At 41.4% G+C, this 11,106-nt stretch overlaps 1 non-coding gene across 1 annotated transcript; it reads left to right on the forward strand.

The window, feature by feature from the left end:
• Nucleotides 1-4,173: 4,173 nt before the first annotated feature.
• Nucleotides 4,174-4,245, forward strand: TRNAC-GCA. Its single transcript has one exon. It is a non-coding gene; the product is annotated as a tRNA-Cys (tRNA).
• The last annotated feature ends 6,861 nt before the right edge of the window (nt 4,246-11,106 follow it).

Below are 11,106 nucleotides of genomic sequence, written 5' to 3' on the forward strand. Positions count from 1 at the left end.
GCTATCCCCATCAAGCTACCAATGACCTTCTTCACAGAACTGGAAAAAACCACCTTAAACTTCATATGGAACCAAAAGAGAGCCCGCATAGCCAAGTCAATTCTAAACAAAAAGAACAAACCTGGAGGCATCACACTATCGGACTTCAAACTATACTACAAGGCTACAGTAATCAAAACAGCATGGTACTGGTACCAAAACAGACATATAGACCAATGGAACAGAACAGACGTCTCGGAGGCAACACAACATATCTACAACCATCTGATCTTTGACAAACCTGACAAAAACAAGCAATGGGGAAAGGATTCCCTGTTTAATAAATGGTGTTGGGAAAGCTGGCTAGCCATGTACAGAAAGCAGAAACTGGACCCTTCCTGACACCTTACACTAAAATTAACTCCAGATGGATTAAAGACTTAAACATAAGACCTAACACCATAAAAACCCTAGAAGAAAATCTAGGCAAAACCATTCAGGACATAGGCGTAGGCAAGGACTTCATGACCAAAACACCAAAAGCATTGACAACAAAAGCCAAAATAGACAAATGGGACCTAATCAAACTCCACAGCTTCTGCACAGCAAAAGAAACAGTCATTAGAGTGAATCAGCAACCAACACGATGGGAAAAAATTTTTGCAGTCTACCCATCTGACAAAGGCTGATATCCAGAATTTACAAAGAACTAAAACAGATTTACAAGAAAAAAACAAATAAGCCCATTCAAAAGTGGGTGAAGGATATGAACAGATACTTTACAAAAGAAGACATACATGAGGCCAACAAACATATGAAAAAGTGCTCATCATCACTGGTCATCAGAGAAATGCAAATCAAAGCTACATTGAGATACCATCTCACGCCAGTTAGAATGGCGATCATTAAAAAAATCTAGAGACAACAGATGCTGGAGAGGATGTGGAGAAATAGCAACACTTTTGCACTGTTGGTGGGAGTGTAAATTAGTTCAACCATTGTGGAAGACAGTGTGGCGATTCCTCAAGGACCTAGAAATAGAAATTACATTTGACCCAGCAATCCCATTACTGGGTATATAGCCAAAGGATTACAAATCGTTCTGCTATAAGGACACGTGCACACGAATGTTCATTGCAGCACTGTTTACAATAGCAAAGACCTGGAACCAACCCAAATGCCCAACGATGATAGACTGGATAGGGAAAATGTGGCACATATACACCATGGAATATTATGCAGCCATCAAAAACGATGAGTTTGGGTCCTTTGTAGGGACATGGATGAACCTGGAAACCATCATTCTCAGCAAACTGACAGAAGAGCAGAAGATCAAACACCACATGTTCTCACTCATAGGTGGGTGTTGAACAATGAGAACACATGGACACAGGGAGGGGAGCACTACACACTGGGGTCAGTTGGGGGGAAATAGGGGAGGGATGGTGGAGGGTGGGGAGTTGGGGAGAGATAGCAAGGGGAGAGATGCCAGATGTAGGTGATGGGGAGGAAGGCAGCAAATCACACTGCCACGTGTGTACCTATGCAACAATCTTGCATGTTCTTCACAGGTACCCCAAAACCTAAAATGCAACAAAATTAATAAAGGGAGGAAAAAAAAAAAAAACTAAACCATAGCACATCATGATAAAGCTGCTGAAAGCTATTGAGAAAGAGAAAAATATTAAAGACAGCCAACATAGAGGAATGAAAGCAGACTTCTTATCAGAAATCATGCAGTCCAGAGACAGGGAAAAGGAACGTCTTTTTAAAAATATTACTAATTCTATATTCAATGAGCTCTATGCCCAGTGAAAATCTCTTTCATCAATGAAGGCAAAATAAACATTTTTTCAGACCAACAAAAGCTGAAAGAATTCATTTCCCATAGACCAGCTTTACAGACAGTAGAGTAGACTTCTTCAGGGAAAGAGAAAAATGATATCAGATGAAAATGTGGATCTACAAGAAGTAATAAAACAAGTCAGAAATGATACATATGTATATTGATATAATTTTGTCTCATCTTAAAATCTCTTTAAAATATAATTAATGTAGCTGGGCACAGTGGCTCACACCTGTAATCCCAAGATTTTGGCAGGTCAAGGTAGGAATATCGCCTGAGGCCAGGAGTTCAAGACAAGCCTGGACAACACAGTGAGATCCTTTTTTAAATTAAAAAAAAATTAAAAACAAAAAGAAAAAATAAAGATAAGTATTGCAAAAATAATATAACTTTATTGGGTTTATAATATACATAGAAGTAAAATCTATGACAGTAGTAACACAAAGGATAAAAACGGAGGAAATGAAAATCTGTTGTAATGTTCTTACACTGTCCATGAAGTAGTAAAACATTAACTGAAGGTAAAATGAGACAAGCTAATGATACTGTAATTTCTAGAGGAATCCTAAAAAATATAAAACAAACAGCTCATGGTGGACACAAAATGAAATCATTAGAAAAAATGCAATCTCAATGAAATCAGAAAAAAAGAACAAAATCTAGTATTTGGAACAAATGCAACAAAATAGTGGCTGGGCACAGTGGCTCATAATAGTAATCTTAGCACTTTGGGAGGCCGAGGCCACAGGATCACTTGAGGCCAGGAGCTTGAGATTAGATGCTATCTCTACAGAAAACAATTTTTAAAAAATTAGCTGAGAATGGTGACTCACACTTGTAGTCCTAGCTACTTGGGAGGCCAATGTGGGAGGATCACTTGAACAAAGACATCTATAAGCTGTCTATAAGAATGCAGCTTTAGATATAAGATGAATAGTTTAAGAGAGTGAAAAAATGTATCCCATATAAACACTAACCAAAAGAAAGATGGAAACCCTATTTTATAACAGACTAAATAGACCAGAACAAGGAAAATTACCACATTAAAGAGGAATATTTCATAATGTTAAAAAGACCAATTCATCAAGACAACATAACGATCTTAAGTGTGTATGCATCTATTAACAGAGCTTCAAAATACAAGAGGCAACAACTACTGAGATCAACTTTTGGTAACTGAATTTGAATCTGAGATTTTACCCCCAAAAATAAACAGATCTTCATGTAGTCTAAGCCAAAAAGACAAATGAAAAACATAATGAAAAAAATAGAACATACCCAAATAAAATTTCAGATTATAACAGAATACTATGGGCCGGGCGCCGTGGCTCACGCCTGTAATCCCAGCACTTTGGGAGGCCGAGGCAGGTGGATCACCTGAGATCAGGAGTTTGAGAGCAGCCTGGCCAACATGGCAAAATTCCGCCTCTACTAAAAATACAAAAATTAGTAGGGCATAGTGGTGGCTGCCTGTAATCCCAGCTACTTGGGAGCCTGAGGTAGGAGAATTGCTTGAAGTTACGGTGAGCCGAGATCGCGTCATTGCACACCTGCCTGGTTGACAAAAGCAAAAGTCCATCTCAAAAAAAAAAAAAAAAAAAAAAAAGAATACAATAATACTATGTACAACTTTATTACGTTTCTAAGTGAAAATAAATTACTAAAAGTGACCTAAGATGAAGCAGAACTTAAATAGACCAATAATGACAGAATTCATTTAAAATATTAAGGATCTCTTCCTCACAAAAGGCACCACACCCAGAGGCTTACAGGCAAGTTTCTGCTAATCTCTAGTTAGGAATAGGTAATTCTTGTGTTATATATAATGTTCCAGGGTATAGAACGCTGTACAAATCTCTCAAAATCATTCTAGGAAATTCACATAATCCTGATAGAAAAATTAAATTACGAGAGCATATACCACAAAGAAAGCTCTAGGCCAATCTCATTTCAGAGAAATCTAGACAAAATAAAAAACCTTATCCAATAATACAATCCCACATAACCAAGAAAGACTTAAAACAGAAATGCATGGATGGCTCAATATTGGAACATCTGTTACTGTCAAGTGGGGGCTCTTTGCATTCCAGAACAATCAGACCCAGTGCACAAACCCAGGCTCTCAAGTTATGTTAACATCTGAATTTAGCCCCACCACTCTCTTTTTCCCAAAAAGCTAAGGCTGTAGCTTAATTGGCCAGCTGCTGAGGGGGTTGTGCAGAAGAGCCGCTCTGTTGTGCATTACGTAACTCCACAGCTGTAGCTCCTGGGAGACAGGGCAGCCAGGGCGTAGCTTGTGAACGACTGTGATTATTAATATATCTTTATTTAAAGAAGATGAGTAGCTGGGGGGTATAGCTCAGAGGTAGAGCATTTGACTGCAGATCAAGAGGTCCCTGGTTCAAATCCAGGTGCCCCCTTTGTCACTACCCTTTTACACCGGACAATTATAGTATAGCTCCTTGTCATCTGGTAGGACAGCCTCAAGGAGCCAAATTTTCCAACCACTGGCAAAGATGAAGTGTTTCTCTTGTGACACTTTTCATACATTTCATTTTTACCTCCTCAGCCGTAATCATTTCCTGGAGGGGTAGAGGGAGGCTGCCCTAGGTTTCTTCTGTTTCCCTTGTATCTAATTATTACCATCCAGATTTTGTTTATACCAAGCTTGCTTAAAAAAAAAGGAGTCAAGCCAACTTACAATAAAAGACACAATAAAACTCTAACTGGTAAAACAAGTATGAAAAGCCAGAGCCAAATGTCCAGGAGAGGTAGTAAATAATTATTCCCAAGAGCCTAGGTTAGGAGAAGCTCTTACCGTGGAATTCAAAATATCTCATTTCCTCCTGCAGAGGGAAAACAGGCCAATTCACCAATGAATAGAAATGCTTTATTAGCTCTGAAGAACAGCAGCATTAGTCTGATAGGTCTTAATAGACACAACACTGGACAGATGATGGTGACTGCCAGGGCAACCGTGTTCAGCCACACCGGTTGCACATTATATAACTTTACCAATTACACAGTACCCTGGAATGATGCAACACAGCGACCCTGAATATTTGCTGTATTTTATCCGTTTTACCAAAAATGCAGAAACAGTGCTACACATGTGTGTGTGTGTATGCGTATGTGTGTCAGAGGAGGCTACTAGTTAAGTACCCAATATTCACTCTCTTCTCCTCCTTAGTAATAGAACCCAGATTTCATACTGAGTGGTTATGTTCTCAGCTCAGAGACCACAATCCTGGGCTTTCTTTGGCTAGGGGTGGCATACACATGAGGGATAAGAAACAGTCAAGACTTCAGGGAAATTTTAAGAGAAGGACAAACATGTCATGTGCCCCTTTTGCCTTTATTTCTGCTTCCTACTTATAACATAGATGTGATGGCTGGAGCAAAAGCTATCACCTTGGACCATGAGTCAACTTGGAGGATGGGATCCACATTTTAAGGAAGGCTGACCAGTGAGATAAAAGGAGCCTGTGTCTCTAAAGACACCGCATGTTCTCACTCATAGGCAGGTCTTGAACAATGAGAACACATGGACACAAGGAGGGGAGCATCACACACTGGGGTCTGTCGGGGGTGCTAAGGGAGGGACAGTGAGGGGTGGGAAGGTAGGGGAGGGATAACATGGGGAGAAATGCCAGATATAGGTGTTGGGGGATGGAGGCAGCAAACCACCTTGCTACGTAAGTACCTATGCAACAACCCTGCATGATCTGCACATGTACCCCAGAACCTAAAGCACAATAAAAAAAAAAAGAAAGAAAGAAAGAAAGAAAGAAAAAGAAAAAGAATCACACACACACAAAAAAAAACCCCACAGGTAACTTGCCAGCCCTGGTCTGCTCACCTCCTGATATGGTTTGGCTCTGTGCCACCACCCAAATCTCATGTCATATTGCAATCCTCAGTGTTGGAGAAGGGGCCTGCTGGGAAGTGATCGGATCATGGGGGCAGACATCCCCCTGTTATTCTCATGATAGTGAGTTCTCATTATATCTGGTTGTTTAAAGGTGTGTAGCACTTCCTCCTTTACTCTCTTTCTCCAGTTCCGGCCATGTGAAGATGTGCCTGCTTCCCCTTCAGTTTCCACCATGACTGTAAGTTTTCTGAGGCCTCCCCAGCCATGTTTCCTGTACAGTCTGAGGAAATGAGTCAACTAAACCTCTTTACTTCAACCCCTTTTCTTCATAAATTACCCAGTCTCAGGTATGTCTTTATAGCAGTGTGAAAACAGAGTAATACAGTAAATTGGTACCAGAGAAGTAGGGCATTGGTGTAAAGAACCTGAAAATGTGGAGGCAACTTTGGAACTGGGTAACTGGCAGAGGTTGGAACAGTTCAGAGGGCTCAGAGGAAGAGAAAAAGATGAGGGAAAGTTTGGAACTTCCTAGAGACTTGTTGAGTGATCGTGACCAAAATGGTGACAGTAATATGAACAGTGAAGTCCAGGCTTAGGTGGTTTCAGATAGAGATGAGGAACTTATTGAGAACTGGAGTAAAGGTCACTCTTGCTTTGCTTTAGCAAAGAGTCCGTGGTATTGTGCCCCTGCTCTAGGGATCTGTGGAACTTTGAACTTGAGAGAGATTATTTAGGGTACCTGACAGAAGAAATTCTAAGCAGCAAAGCATCAAGATGTAACCTGGCTGTTTCTAACAGCATATCACATGTGTTCACAAAGAGATGGTCTGAAATTGGAACTTGTATTCAAAAGGAAAGCAAAGCATGAAAGTGTGAAAAATTTGCAGCCTGACCATGTGGTAGAAAAGAAAAACCCATTATCTGGGGAGGGATCCAAGCCAGCTGCATAAATTTGCATAAGTAAAGAAGAGCCAAGTGTTAATAGCCAAGACAATGAGGAAAATGCCCCCAAGGCAATCCAGAGACCTTCACTGCAGTCCCTCCCATCACAGGCCCAGAAGCCTAGGAGGGAAAAATGGTATAATGGGCCAGGCCCAGCGCCCTGATAGTCTGTGCAGCCTTGGAACATGGCACTTGCTTCCCAATTCCTACAGCTCCAGCTGTAACTAAAAGGGCCCCAGAAACATCTCAGGTTGCTGCTCCAGAGGATGCAAGCCATAAGAAGCTTTGGTGGCTTCCACATGGTGTTAAGCCTGTGGGTGTGCAGAGGGCAGGAGTTGAGGCTTGGAACCTCCACCTGGATTTCAGAGGATGTATGGAAATTCCTAGATGTCCAGGAAGAAGTCTGCTGCAAGGGTGGAGCCTTCATAGAGAACCTCTACTAGGGCAGTGCTGAAGGTAAATAGGTAAATGTGAGGTTGGATCCCCCCCACAGAGTCCCCACTGGGGCACTGCCTGGTGAAGCTGTGGGAAGAGGGCTACCATCCTTCCAGGCCCTGGAATGGTAGACCCATCAACATCTTGCACCATGTACCTGGAAAAAAGCCTCAGGCATGGCACTCAATGCCATCTATGAAAGCAGTCATGGGGGCTGTTCCCTACAGAGTCACAGGTCAGAGCTGCCTTGGCTCACTCCCTACATCAGTGTGACCTGGATGTGAGACGTGGAGTCAAAAGATAATTTTGGATCTTTAAAATTTAATGACTGCCCTGATGGATTTTGGTCTTGCATGGGGCCTGTAGTCTTTCATTGTGGCCAATTTCTCCCTTTTAGAATAGAAGCATTTACCCATTGCCTGTACCCCTACTGTATCTTGGAAATAACTTGTTTTTTTGTTTGTTTGTTTGTTTTTACAGGCTCATAGGTGGAAAGAACTTACCTTTTCTCAGATGACACTTTGAACTTGGACTTTTGAGCTAATGTTGGAATGAGTTAAGACTTTGGGGGACTATTAAAAAGGCATGATTGTGTTTTGAAATGTGAGAAGGATGAGATTTGGGAGGGGTCAGGGGTGGAATTATGTGTTTGGTTCTGTACCCCACCAAAATTCCATGTCAAATTGGAAGCGTCAATGTTGGAAGAGGGGCCTGGTGGGAAGTGACTGGATCATGGACGTGCTCTTCCCCGTTGCTAATCTCATGAGATTTGGTTATTTACAAGCGTGTAGCACTCCCCTCTTCACTCTCTTCCTCCTGCTCTGGCCATGTGAAGATGTGCCTGCTTCCTCTTCAACTTCTACCATAATTGTAAATTTCCTGAGGCCCCCCCCCAGCCATGATTCCTGTACAACCTGTGGAGCTGTGAGTCAATTCAATTAAACCTCTTTTCTTCATAAATTACCCAGTGTCAGGTATGTCTGTATAGCAGTGTGAGAACAGACTAATACACCTCCACACATCCTTTATGAATGAAAGACATAAATTGCTACCTTGTTGAAACCTCCAAGGACAGACAAATCCAGATGATTTTGAAAGCTCATCCCTTTTATCCATCAACAGCCTACCACAAACCTAGCTCAATAGGTCTGAGTTAGTCATGAAAAAGAGGCTTTTCTACCAAGGCCATTTCCTCGACCAGGAAACTCCCATTGTAACAGAGTCAAATAGGTGTTCCCACAGCCTTCTCAGCTTCCCTGTAACAATGCAGAGTGGTGTAGGAGGAAAGTCCTTCTACTGTTCCACATCCTATGGTGCACCCAGCTCTGCCTGGCCCAAGTCCACATCTCTACAGGATAAGGAGAGCTCAGGGGACCATGCACTTCTGCTGCTCCTCTGCCTATAAGTTCCCTGAGGAGCTTCTTGTCTTTGTGTTAGAAGCGCAAGGTGTGCTCTAGTGAGTGAGCCTGTACCCCTTAGCACAGTAGGCACTCTCATTTACAGTTGGTTGCTAGCAGCTGAATGCAGCTCTTAACTGCTAGTGCATGATTCTTCCACTGGTCTGGAAAAGGTACTTCTACAAAGGGCTTACATAACTTTATCACAGAGTGATAAAGCCATCACTGGATGCCAGAGGAATTCATGGTTAGCATGCCTTTCAGCTTATTGCTACTCAAAGTGTGGTCCATGAACTGAAGCCAGTCCACGAACTCTTTGTTACTGGTATGTGATGGGAGAGATTTGGAAATTGAGAGTAAATGCTGAGAAAGTCTATAACAATCTGCCATTGGCCAACTCTGGTGGTAAGTCTGCAAGTCTGATGGCCCAGTGTTGACCCATGACAGATTTTAAGAAAATAAAAATAAAGCTGGGTTCTCACCACAGATAGACTGAAAAGCACGACTAATTCACACCTCCTAGAGATTCATTTCTCAGAACTCTTTAGTGTGGACCAGGTGGCACTTCAAGATTTCACTCACTGTGTTCATCAGGACCTTTGGGGACCAGCAACAGAACCTAGATTAAGCAATAAAAGTTTATTAAAAGCATCTGTCTCACAAGGTAGAGTTGTGGAAAATGAGTCTCCAGGCTAACCTTTCAGGAAGAATGTCCCAAACCACTCTGCAGAACTGGCCCACTGAAGAAATCACAATGCAGGTGCCACCTCGCACCGGATGACACAGTCTACATTCCAGACACCAGAACTCGTACCACTTCTGTACCAGAAACTCAAGCCCTAAAAACTGGAAAACAATACCATCTTTGAAAGCCAAATGGACCCTGCCCCTCCCTTTCCAGGCCTTAAAAGGGTACATCCATCATTGAAGTCCAGGCCCATTCCATAAACTCAAGGGGGCCTGGAGAGTGAGTTTTCTAGCTTCTATTTTGAGGATGCTGGTCTTATAAGGAAGAAGTTCCCAGTATACAGTGAGTGCACTCCAAGATCCTGCACGGTCAGAAAACATGAAAATGTTCTTCACACTCACATCAGATTCTGAATACAGTACAAAAGAATGTAAAATATCTTGTTAATTTTTACATTATTTACATGTTGCAATAAGAATACTTTAGATACTTGGGTTAAATGGAATATAGCATTAAAATTAATTTCAATAATTTGTTTTTATTTATTAATGTGTCTACTTGAAACTATAAAATTAGATGTATGGCTGACACTTGCAGCTTGCATTATATTTCTATTGGACAGTGTTGCTCTAGATGAAGTGTAGCCTCAGAATATAAGACCAGGATGGTGTCACCAATCAGTGGGAAAATGGTGGACTATACAATAAATGGTGCTGGAATAATTGTCTCCTAAACAAAATCACAATATAATCCCTACCTCACTTCATTTAAAAAAAAAATACAGATGAGGCCAGGCACGGTGGTTCACACCTGTAATCCCAGCATTTAGGGAGGCTGAGGCAGGTGGATCACCTGAGATCAGGGGTTCAAGACCAGCCTGGCCAACATGATGAAACGCCATCTCTACTAAAAATACAAAAAAAAACTTAGCCAGGCATGGTGGTGGGTGCCTGTAATCCCAGCTACTCAGGAGGCTGAGGCAGGAGAATTGCTTGAACCCAGGAGGAGGAGGAGGTTGGAGCAGGCCAGGATCGCACCACTGCACTCCAGCCTGGGCAACAAGAGCAAAACTCCATCTCAAAACGAAAAACAAAACAAACAAAAAAAACCTGATGAATTAAAGACCTCATATATAAACTCAAACTTTTGGTAGAATATACAGAATACACACACACACAGATTGTTAAAGAAAAAAATTATTCAATGATACTTGTTAAAGCACAGTGAGGAAGCCATTGCAACAGGTATAGAGACCACTGCAGCTGAGTCTTGCAGTGGGGAAGACAGACTGGGCTCAACTCTAAATACAGCATGGGGAAGTAGGTATTTACAGCCAAGGAGCAGGGTGAAGGGTCAATGGATGGAAAATTACTAAGAAGTAACATCAGGAATAAGGGGAATTCTGGCTAAACCTGCCCCACAGAATTCTTGCTGAAGACAGGCCAGGAAATTCAGACATCATCACCTAGATGACGGTGAAGGAGGAGGAACTTGACCAGATATTGAGAGTGCTCCGACATCAAGAGTGTGGGGGTTCTTGCTAAACTGGCTTAGCAGGACTCTTGGCTAAAACTGGAATTTATAAAAGTGTACCGACGGGCACAGATTTGGGGCTTGTGTTTAAGATTTATATATCTTTTAGTGTAAAATTGGTAAATTGGTACACTACAGAGAAAATTTTGGTGATAAAAACAGCAAATAAATATATAAAAAATATAGACCGATAAGAGTATACTTAAAAGTATGCTAAAGTTCAGGAATTTCACTTCTAGGTATATCTGAGAAACTCTAGCATAAGTTTATCAGGAGATGTGCACAAATGTTCCTTGCAGCACTATAGTTAATTAAAAAAAAAAAATAAGAAATATCCTATGTCCATTAAGAGTGGAATAGATGAGTAACACTTTCTGGACTCTTTTTTTTTTTTTTTTTTTTTTTTTTTTTTTTT

Source organism: Sapajus apella, unplaced genomic scaffold (assembly GCF_009761245.1).
Source record: "Sapajus apella isolate SASKATOON/1434 unplaced genomic scaffold, GSC_monkey_1.0 scaffold56, whole genome shotgun sequence".
In the NCBI taxonomy this organism is placed as follows: Eukaryota; Metazoa; Chordata; class Mammalia; order Primates; family Cebidae; genus Sapajus; species Sapajus apella.